An 11,226-nucleotide genomic window follows, 5' to 3' on the forward strand; every position below is an offset into this window, starting at 1 on the left:
TTGTTTGAAACGGGAACAGCAGTTTTCAACAAATGTATGCCAGCGATGCCTCAACACTTCTAGCAGATGCAGCTCGCTCGCATGTTAAAGGAATGATGTCTAAACTACGATACTTGCGCTTCTGGAAAGAAGCAGCTGCGTGGTAACAATAACTGCGGTCGCACTAAGGGGCGAACAGGCCTGCAACGTAAAAATGGCAGCGGCCACGGCGAAAGAGCACCGTTTTTGGATGGCTATTTGTTTAAACTTGTGTTTTCGTTCCTGCAGGCGTGGGTGTTTCCCAGCATGCACCCGATCGTGGAATTCTCCCTCCCCGCGGTTCCACGACTTGGCTACCATCGTCGGTATGCGGTCCTCGCTCGTGCTCCTGTTCTGCCCCAGCGACATCGGTATGGAGATGAAAGGTAAGACAACTTAGCTTAAAGCCGCGCTTCTAGCGGCTGTAATGGTGATATGCCGTGCTCATAACAAATAGAAAACGGCCAGGCTGTGAATAAATGGTGGTACATGCGTTCTCGTATGGCTGAATAAGAAGATGCAAATGGCTTGCTGCCACAGAAGGCCTATAAGCACAGCAAATGCATGAGCCCTCTAATATTTAAGGTCACTATATGAATAGAATGACGGACATGGAATGTGTAGAAGGCGGTAAATGCAATCTTAATCAGCAAACAGTTTTTGAATCAGTCGAGATCTGCGCTGAGAATATTGCAGGAGACCGGCAAGACGCAGAAAAAAGGAATTGTTTCACATTGCGGACAACCCTAAACTTTCATTTCTACTGCAAATTTGGAACGAGTTCTTTGCGAAATATTGGTAAGGGCAGCGTCTACCTTTCAGTGACATTACTGACCTTGAGATCAGAAATGCGTAATTTTTTTAATGCACGAATGTTACGTTCGGTTTGTAAACTTGAAACACGTGCCCTTCCCGTAATACAAATTATTGCAAAGAAAAAGGAAAAACGTGCGCCGTTTTTGTAGACAGCTGGCGACCGAGATGGCTGCCATATGTTGATAAGGAGCAATGCGGCTGACGTATAGAGACAGTGTTGCATTTGGAGGGCAGGCGTACCTAATCAATGGAGATCGAACGCCTATAGTTAGAGGAAACGGCTGAGGCCTGGAGAAGGAATTGCAGCAGTCTCATGGCACAGGTATAAAACAATGATAGGCCAGCTGCGACCTTGGGGTCTCGGTGACTTCTTTGCACGACGATGTTTGCGGTGCGTCAGGAGATATAGATTTAAGATAGTGAGCTCATATAGTGAAGGAACGCGGACGCATAGAGCCTCTAAGACATACAAGAACCTGGTGACTGAAGCTTCAGCTCCTAAATGCCAGCAAGTGAGACAAAGAGCGGATTACTACTACGGTGACTGGCACCTCGGTGCGGCGGAAACGTTTTTAATGCCATGTAGCTTTAAGGCCAATTCACGAAAAAAGCCGGCGCCCGTCAGTCTGTGTCACGACAAAACGTGGACGTGGCAAACATGGGCATGTGGCAATCTGCCCAAGAGGTTGAGGACAACCTGCACACCAAGGCAGGTGGCAATGAAATTCAGATAAATTAGATGCAGCTGCCACCTGCCAGCCGTGGCACTGCGTATCAGTGCACCTAGAGACAGACAGCCTCTCAAAGAACTATCCCTGCAGATAGGAACCTGACGGGAGCTCGGGAAGAGCAACCAGGGTCTCACAATCCCCATCGGTGGCAGTGTTTGAAACAGCCATCGTTCGGGGCAATGGGGCATCCGTTAACCGCTGCACCAGTGTGCCAGCTTTCGTGTGATGGTTCCCCGCGATCTACGAATTCATGAAAGAGGAGGCGTACTTGCGCGGGAGAGTCGTCTGACGCTATAATAACCAACTTGGGCAAAGTACCGTCCTAGCATTTTTTCTACCCTTTTGCTAACGTCGTGGGAGCGCGAGGAACCGCTGGCGCATGTAGCTTTGTAGGTGCCGGAGCAACGTGGTCAATTACAGGTCAGATGACGTCAGGTTTCGTGCGCACGTTGGAGACTGTTTTGCTGTGTGCTGTCGGCCCCTGACGAGGCAGGCTTTGTATCGTTGGGTCACGCAGACGAGGCATGACTAGAACCACCAAGCTTGGGGAGCATAACGCCCACCATGCTTCGCTTGTGATGCAGATATCGCCCGCGTCACCCGCGCCGCTGATGCAAGGGCCGCGCCGCACTAGATACGATACATCCTGTTTTCTTTCTAAGGAGAAAAAAACAAACATGCGATAGAAATGAAACACGGAACTTAGCAAATCTGTACAGTGTTTCCATCATATGCAAGCTTCTGTGGCGGCCTTCGTTCTCGGGTAGACCTTCTGAATGCAAATTCCTGCTACTGCACGACTGCAGAAGCGCTGACGATGACAGGACAGCTGGCAGTTCTAGACGTAGACTCTGAGTCATTGTTGCGGCAGGACTCTGAAAATGAAGTTTGATCTCCTACTTGGCAGATGTCATCGGGCTGATGAAGGCTTTGTTGTCGAAAAGTTTCTCTTGTAGGCAGCAGATGCCATCGCTTGCGTCGCAGGATGATGCCGACTGCGGCGATTATGCCATACGACCTGGGATATCTTGAAGACTGAATGACGAACACCTTTGGTAGCCCATGCCCCCTTTTTGATGCGAACCGTGTCCCCAGGATTTAGCGGTGCTAGTTTTCGGCTTGAACGGCAGGTTTGAGGACGCCTCAGCACGTTGTGAATTGGAGACGGCCGGACGTCGGGTAACGTTATCCGGAGTCTTCCTTGAAGCGCCTCGCCTGGTGATGGCCCGGATTCTGTTGGCGTACATGTGTATGCAAGAAGACCGAGCCAAAAATCTTGATTCATTTCAGTGCTTTTCTTTAAAATCCGCTTAACTACTCGTACGCCCTTTTCATCCCATCCGTTGGACTGGGTACCAAAGCGTGGCTTTGTGCTAGAGCATTCGCCTCGCATTCGGAAGTGCTGGATTCGATCCCCAGTGCCGCCGGGTACCCACCGGTTTTTAATGTGTACAAGATTTCCCCCGGCCTGGTGCTCGGCTCTTCTGAGGTGAGATGCTTGGGAAAAAGGTCTTGACCGCAGTTGTTCTGACGGATCAGCGATAAGTCCCGCCGTCAACAACGTTAAATCGGCCTCGTGCGGTAGAAGCCCATTTGTGGCCCTTTTTTTCTGACGTAGACGCACAGCCGAAAAGCGGGACTTGGGAGTGAGCTCTTCAAGTGTACTCTTCACTTGAAAACTATTCAAGTGTATTCTTCACTTGTTTCCACCTGTTTGCAGCCTGAGCTCTTCGAAACTGGGTTTGCCCCCGAACGGGCACAGCGGGGTTTGCGGAGCCTCGTCCAAGCACACACCCCTGAAGAAGCCGGGCGCCGGGCCGGGGGTGGCTTGAACTCATTTTAACTGGTGGGCGTCCGGCGATGGGTTTCGAACCAACCACCTCCCGCAGCCGAAGCGGAGTGGTGTGGCTGAAGTCGTACGTCCGAGTCTATGCAGCTAAAGCGTGGGTAGAAAATATACGGCTGTTATCTCAACAGACTTCCACTGGTGTGCCGTATATAGAAAAAAATCGCCCTTCTTGCTTCAATGACGGTCTTCGCGGAAGTATCCTTGAGTACTTCCACTTCAGGAAAGTCTGACAGTGCGTCCTATATGCACAGGTATGACTGTCCACCATGCTCACATATGTCGATGCCTACACGTTGCTGTGGTGTATTAGGCACCGGACGCAATTTTAACTGCTATTGTGGCTGACTGTAGGCGTATATCCTGCACGCAGAACACGCCTGTAGGAATGCTTCGATGTCAGAGTTGATTCCTGGCCAGAAAACTACATGCCTCGCCCTTTATTTTAATTTTTTGAGGCCTAGATGGTTTTGGTGAATTATTTTCAACGTTTCTTTCATCATGAAAGCTGAAATTACAACTTTGCATCCTTTTAATAGTGCCCCCTACAAATGAGAAAGCTCTGCCTCGAACGACTTCCACTGTTCCTTAAGCGGTATTCCGGCCGCCAGGCCCTCAATAACTTGCTTTAAATCTTCATCGCGAGTAGTTTCCATAGGCAACGTATTCAGTGTGTCCTCGGTAACAACTGAAGAGATCACACTCACTGCGTGTTCTTCCGTCTCGTCGTTGATTACGTCTTTTTCTGCGAATGTCTCGGCTGTTGCCCGGGACAGCATGCCTGCGAAGAATAGCTTCCTTGCCGGCGTAAACTGCATTTTTTACGTCATACCGAAGAAGGCCCAGAAAAAGCCACTGCAACCTTGGGGGCATGTCTCCAGTGGCTTTTTGCGAGATGGAGATCAAGGGTTGGTGATCAGTCTCAAGGATACTCGAGCAACCGCAGACAAAATAATTGAATTTCTCGCAGCCATACACAACCGCCAACACCTTTTAAATTTTCGAGTAACGCTGTTCGCACTCTGTTATTGCCCGTGAAGCGTATGCTACGAGCTTGCATGTGTCGTTGCGACACTGCAGCAATGCTGCGCCGATTCTGTTTCCGGATGCGTCACAAGACATATTTGTTGTATCGAAAATGGTCAGTACGGGCTCACCACCTGCACTGTCGCGCAGCTGTCACCACTGTTCAGAGATACTAGACGGCCAGTCAAACGCAGCACTTATCTTGATAAGATTTCGGGCAACCGCCTTCCCCTGGGCCAATGAAGACATGAACTTGCTGAAATAATTCACGACGCCCAGCAGCCTCTGTACCGCGAGCTTGTCAGTCGATGTTGGAATTTGTTTTATGCATTTTATCAGTGATGGGTTCGGCTGGATCCCTTCCTTGTCGTTTACGTCACCCAGGAACGCATTTTTTTCGACAACAATAGAACACTTGTGCGGGTTAAATGTCAATCCGGAGCCTCTTGCTGCTCGCAATACCGACTGCAGTCGTATGTCATGCTCCTGCCTCGACGACCCCCTTGCTATAGCACGTCATCGACGTATATTCTGACGCCGGGAAGGCCCTCAAAAATTCATTTAGGGTTTTTTGAGATACCTTCGACAATGATGATAATTACAAACTGTAAGCACATAATTGTGTAGCTCCCGAAGTGCATTGCAAAGGGCAAATCAAAGCCATCTTCAGCGCCAACCTCGGCAGCCTTTCTGCAGCAGATAGCGAAATGGATCGATTGTTGGCACTTTCGGCATATTTTCCCGAATGCCGAAGAGCTTCGTGGCGTGTGCATACGTTCGTACTTTCGGCACGCGTTACGTCCGGGAAACCCACTTTGTCTATACAAGTGTTCCTTGCGCATCGTATCAATCTGGCTTTCCTCCCGTGTGCTACTTTTCCTGCTCTGCTGCCACTTCAGCTTCTTCAGCAACCTGCTCAGTCTTCTGCAGCGTCAACGTGGTGTCACGCAGCATACTTTCCAGGACTTTCTGGTCGTATATTCAATCAATATTTTGGTCCCTGATCATTTCCTCCATCTGAGGGCCGAAGTTGCATGCTCATGCCTGGGTTCGTAAGTCTCGTAGGAAACGTTTTGTCTTGGTTTGGTTTTATAGGGTTTAATGTCCCAAAGCGACTCAGGTTATGAGGGACGCTGTAGGGAATGGCTCCGGAAATTTCCATTACCTTGGGTTCTTTAACGTGCACTGACATCTTGCAGTACATGGGTCTCTAGAATTTCGCCTTCGAAATTTGACCGCCGCGGCCGGTATCGAACCCGCGTCTTTTGGATCAGCAGCCGAGTGCCATAAACTTCGTAGAGAAGGTTCGAAAGAGTCACCAGAGTCCTGAACTCGTGTGCGGAAGACGGAGCGCTCTAGTACTGCCTTCTGCTGCGCCGCACAATATGCATCAAACATCTTAACGACCGTGGCGTAGTCACTATTGCTGTCGTATTTGCTGAAGCTCAACGTGTTAAAGATCTCAATAGCTTCCTCGCCTGCAACACTCAGCAGAAGTGCCATTTTGCACGATCCCATTAGAGGCTTGTGTGTTGGTTCTGGTCCGGCGAGAAAAAATTAGGACGTTTGCTTAAACACTTGCCAGTTCTTGGCTATTTCCCCACCCGAGCTCAGCTGGAGCCGTCAATTGGCCGGTCTTGCAGTGAAATTATCAATTCTCCCGACAGGACGGCGACGCTCGCCCCACTTGTGACACCATTTATCGTTGGGTTCGGCCGACGAGGCATGACCAGAACCACCAAGCTTGGGGAGCAGAAGAACGACCGTTTATTGAAGAGCCTTCTAAGTTTTACATTGAAGTGGGAGGGGTAGTTTTCTCCCGCCACCATGCTTCGCTTGTGATACGGATATCGGGCGCGTCTACCGCGCCGCAGATGCGAGGGCCGCGCCGCAATAGATGGGGTACAGGCTTGGCACGCAGCGGACCGAGTATACGTCTCCGACTGCTTCTAAAAAATAAAAGGGCTCGTTCGCGTAGTTCAGCGAGATGCCAGTTAAGTGCACTAGCACTTCTGTTTCCCTTCGGCTCCGGTGTTAAGATTCACTGTTCACGGATGGAAGTTGTTCAGATAGCGATAATGAGATAATGCTCATATATGCAGACTTCGTTATTCTCTACATTACATTCATAGATCCTTGGGAGTCCCCATACCACTCCTGGCGCAATGGTGCAAAGGTTAAATGGTACGCCACTCCTCTGCATTGACTGGGGCTGCCATTTATGAAACCCGTGAGACCCAGGTTGCACTTCCCAAGCAAACTCTCCCGACTAGTCATTAATTGAACAGCCACCTTCCGTGGTGGGCAGTTTACCTGCAGCCCACCGGGCTGTGAACAACCTGTCTGGTGCATATATTTATGCACACACACACTTGGGCAAGTTCCCCACAACCCGGTGGCAGGTGCGCATGTTGCCACTAAGCAGGCTTCAGACGCGCAAACAGGCAACGGTGAAGTGCGGAGAATGGCCACTAAATGTGCTAGCAGACTAAAAATTCAGGGCGGGTTAGCTTGCGGCTAATCGCGAATTATCATGCACTATTCCAGCTAGCCCACGTTTTGCATGTTTTATCTTGACTTCCTATGGTTTTGCTTGATTAGAACTTGTCGAATACTTTGGTTAATACATGATCTAAGTTTGAGTGTAATTGCATCATTTTAGATTTGTACAGCAGTAGAGTTCGTCATTCTGTAGAGTCATAGAATCCTGGGAGTCCCCATACCACTCCTGGCGCAGTGGTGCAGCAGTTTATCGAAGCGCCACTGCCCCGCGATGGCAGGTGTTGCCAATGGTGGGGCTTGTGAGATTCAAGCTGCTCTTCCCGAGGAACCTTTCGCGTCTAATCATTAATTGAACTGCTACATGCCACGGTGGGCAGCTTGCTCACAATTCGGTGGGCAGGTTGTGATGGCGCCACAAGGTCACGTGACCTAGGTGGCCCATCTGCCACGCAGGCGGTTGGTGCCCAGCAATCCCAGGTCGCGGTGGGACCACACCGGCAAACAGACAACGAATTTTCGGCGAAGTTGAAGCCCGTGTGCTGGCGAACTAAAAAAAAGCCCGCTGTAAAACTGGGGATATGCCAGTCTGTCCCACACTGACTTCATTTGCGGTTCAAAAGGAAAAGGTACTCCAGCCCCTTTTCCTAGTGGCTTTTACTTTTGAACTTTTATAGACTGTATACGGCACATGAAAGGTGCTCCAAACGTATAACACTCTATCTCTGAAGCTGTTAGACAGCTGCCGCAGTCATGGGTTCGACCATGGCACCACTGGTCGCATTTCGATGGAGGAGAAATCCTAGAGGCCTGTGTACTGTGCGATATGACCGCACATTAGAGAGCCCCAGGTGGTCGAATTTAAATGCAGTCCTCCACTACAGCTTCCCTCAATGTCTTATTTGCTTCTGGAGCTTAAATTTCATAAACGAAACAAAAGCAAACTGAGCCGTATGACCGAATCGCCCCTGTAATAATGGGCAGTATTTATACTTCATATGAGGTTTTTCTCTTAAAATCCAGATGAAGGGAGCAAAATTAAGAAAGTGGCCGAATGAGCCCCAGTTTCATACACACTGAAGTAAAAGTTTGCTCGAAATATGTACCGTTAGCCTGCCTGTCCCCAAGATATATCCGCACCTCACGAAAATCTAACAAAGTAAAAAAGGCAAAGAAGCGCAAAGGAAGCAGCAATCGCACCCACTGCTGCAGAAACCTTCAGTGGAGGAAACCGTCACACTGCCGATGAAGCCGTGAGTGAAAAGCGAAAATGTTTGACACGTTGTTGCACGCTGCTTCATATAGGAAAAAATCAGCGTGTCATCTATCGGGTCACAAGGGAAACACGCGAGGACAACTACGGGACTGCGCTGCGCAGCAGGGCAGGCTTGCGCTTTGTGTGTGTGCGATTTCTGTTTTGTATGCGGCTTTATTTTGCCAGCGAGTAGAACGTATCTTTTTTTTTTTGGAGATGTGGTCTAGCACTCAACGTGGTGTTATTGTAGGCCGAGTACACTACGCGTTCTTATTGGCCACGATAAAAGGGTGTTCGTGTGGACAGCGCTTAAAAACTAGCAGCTTCAACAGCTCCGCGGAAGCAGAAGCGCTGAGGAGAGACACTCTACTACCAGACAACGAGACTGCCGTATGGAGGCACAAGTAATGGCCGGGCGCACAGCGAGACATTAAGGCATAGAATTTTTTGCTTCAGGATTTGAGCCAAGTGAAGCGGCGATGCGGCGGGGGAAAATATCAAGCTACCGTCATTTTACGCCGCAGCCTGTACTGGGAAGTTCATGCAGTATAGATTGATCGCGCGTGTGCTCTATGCCAGGTGCTCTTGTCGGGGGCCGTACCTTTACGGTGGCGTTTCATAAATTTCCCCTATGTCTGTTTTGCTTCTCCGCGCATACAATTGTAAACAAGTTAACTGCTGCGCTGGAATAGTCAATAAATTCTGCCCGCACCTTTCGTTGACTTTCACTGTGTCTTTAAGCTTAACGAAAGATTCAGACGAAGAGCGCAGTTTCGGGACCTTCGAATGTATGCTACCGCCGCCGGGAATCCAATCCGCAATCTTTACCTGCACCGCCGGGCGATCACAGCAGTTGTGCCTCTGTGGTGTGTTTGTAGCAGGCGTCCACACTATAATGTGTGCAATTCTGCCCAAGCTATATGGTTCTGGCGGTAACTAAAAAGGGCGCCGAATTTCTTCTTGGCTTTGCCTAACACTAAACAGCCGTGTAGTGTCGCTCATCTCCAGTGGGATGTTTTGTAAAGATTTAAAGCTACTTTAATTATTTTGTTTTCCTATGCAGAGCGTGTGAGGCGGAGTTCGTGGCCGCTTTTTGCATCCCTGGAGGAGCACTCGAAGAGGCCTAGAGGATCCAGGGACACTTGGAATCTGTTCATTTCGACTTTTTTACTCTACAGGATTCGATAGATGAACCAAATGATTGTGAATTTTTTTTAAATAATTAAATGTTTCGTATGTGTCTATGGGTATTGCAATTTTTCGTTAACGTTTTTCTACAAAGGAAGCAGTGACTCTTTTTGTGTGTTGTCATGCTGTGTGTAGCATCACACGTCACCGAAAGTTAACGCGTGGTCAGGCATGTCATTGCCCCGCCGTAAAAATCCTTGACAACTGTTTTTAAAAATTCGCACAGAAAGAAACCTACAAAAACCTCTTCACAAACTAAGTATATGCGAGGTACGTAGATGCGCTTAAGAACAGCTGAAAGCGATTAATGTAAAGATGTCACACTGGATCCATGAATTGTAACAAATATTCAAAGTCAGATTATTAGACAGAATATTTTCAAACTGCACCACTTGATACATGTGCGTTAACATCGAAAAAAACCAAAAGACGGCATTTCGAAAAAAAATAAGTCGTGTTTGCTGCAGCCAATTTTTTCCAATTTCCATAGCAGTTCACCAGCATGCATAGGTTAGAATTACATTTAAAAATGTGGGAGGCTTTTAACGTAGTTAAACCGAGTAGTTGGGCGAAAGCATGCGTTTAGTATGGTTGCTTTGCAGTGTCGTCGGCATGTCTGGCGAAAACATTTGCGCAATAGTAGGGAAGGATGACTTAATGGGACGTGGGAAGTGCCGGCGACGAAGGCGGATGTGTCCTGGCTCGCTTCTGCTGTTTTTTGTTTTTCTTAGCGGTTCCGGTTTCTTCATCATTTGTGAGACCGTTCTACGGGGGGGGGGGGGGGTTGGTCAACGCTTAGATTAAGACGCAATTCATGTGAAGCGCAGGGTGCGTTTTGCAGATAAATGTCGTGTACCTCTCCAGGTGGCGGGTTGGCAGCTTGGTTTGCCAGCTTGCCACCCCTAAGCCTGCCGTTTGAGTCTCTGAAACAAAATGGAATTTATGCGAATCCTGTAGCTCTCGTCCCAATCGGTGAGGGTGCGATCAAAATGAAAACCCCCAAACTAATTTAACAGGAGGTAAGATATTTGACAGCCCGTTATCAGCAGATCTCAGAAGTGCGTCCATTTGGCTGTATAGGCATTGTCTGCAAGTCCTCAGAAGTGTAGCAGACTTGAATAGTACAAAATTTTCAGCTCACTGCCGGTGAAAGCAATCATTCCCGAGCATCTTGCACGTGTCAAGCGTATTTACTGTACGTGATGTCGACCCAGAATCGTCTCCGCAAGAAACTCTAGATGAATTTCAGGATGCGGGAGTTGGGCTGCTTTCAGTCTGTCCCTGCAATAGAGATTTAAACGGCTCGCGTGTTGCTACTGAGTGTGTAATAACTTTTGCTGGCTCTTACTGCCCTGATGAACTAAGAAATTGCCCGATTGTATGCCGTGTGGACTCTGGAACCCCGCCCTCTTCAATGCACTAACTGCTGGCGATTAGGGCATAGCGTCAAATGATGCAAGTCGGAGACCCGCTGCCGTTTCTGTGGAGAAGGTCATTCTGCTGATAACTGCTCCTCAGAGCAGTGTCATTGTTGCCCTTGCAGCAACAACCACTCAGCTTATGATGCCGATTGCGCAAAACGCAGTATATTATTGAAGAGAAGCGGTGCTGAAGAGCCGATGCTTACGCTCTTCTTAACAGGAAAAAGATTCATACGCCAGTCGTGTGCGCGCTTCTGTTGGGGACATTGAGTCCAATTTGGCTGCCTCAGTTGTGACCACATTAGAAAAAGCCCTTAATAAGGAAGCTGTACGAATGCTAAACACCTTTTCTGAGGCTTTTGCTGAGTTTGTTGCAATTCAATCTGTCACCATCGACATCCGTTCTGGCAGCAATGTCTGCACGTG

At 48.8% G+C, this 11,226-nt stretch overlaps 1 long non-coding RNA gene and 1 pseudogene across 1 annotated transcript; one reads left to right on the forward strand and one right to left on the reverse strand.

Moving 5' to 3' along the window:
* Positions 1–241: 241 nt before the first annotated feature.
* Positions 242–9,435, forward strand: LOC144102323 (uncharacterized). Its single transcript, XR_013308197.1, has 2 exons — positions 242–404; positions 9,255–9,435. It is a non-coding gene; the product is annotated as an uncharacterized LOC144102323 (long non-coding RNA).
* Positions 2,268–2,850, reverse strand: LOC144116498 (uncharacterized; annotated as a pseudogene).
* Positions 9,436–11,226: the final 1,791 nt, after the last annotated feature.

The sequence above is a fragment of the Amblyomma americanum genome, chromosome 1, assembly GCF_052857255.1.
Source record: "Amblyomma americanum isolate KBUSLIRL-KWMA chromosome 1, ASM5285725v1, whole genome shotgun sequence".
NCBI lineage: Eukaryota > Metazoa > Arthropoda > Arachnida > Ixodida > Ixodidae > Amblyomma > Amblyomma americanum.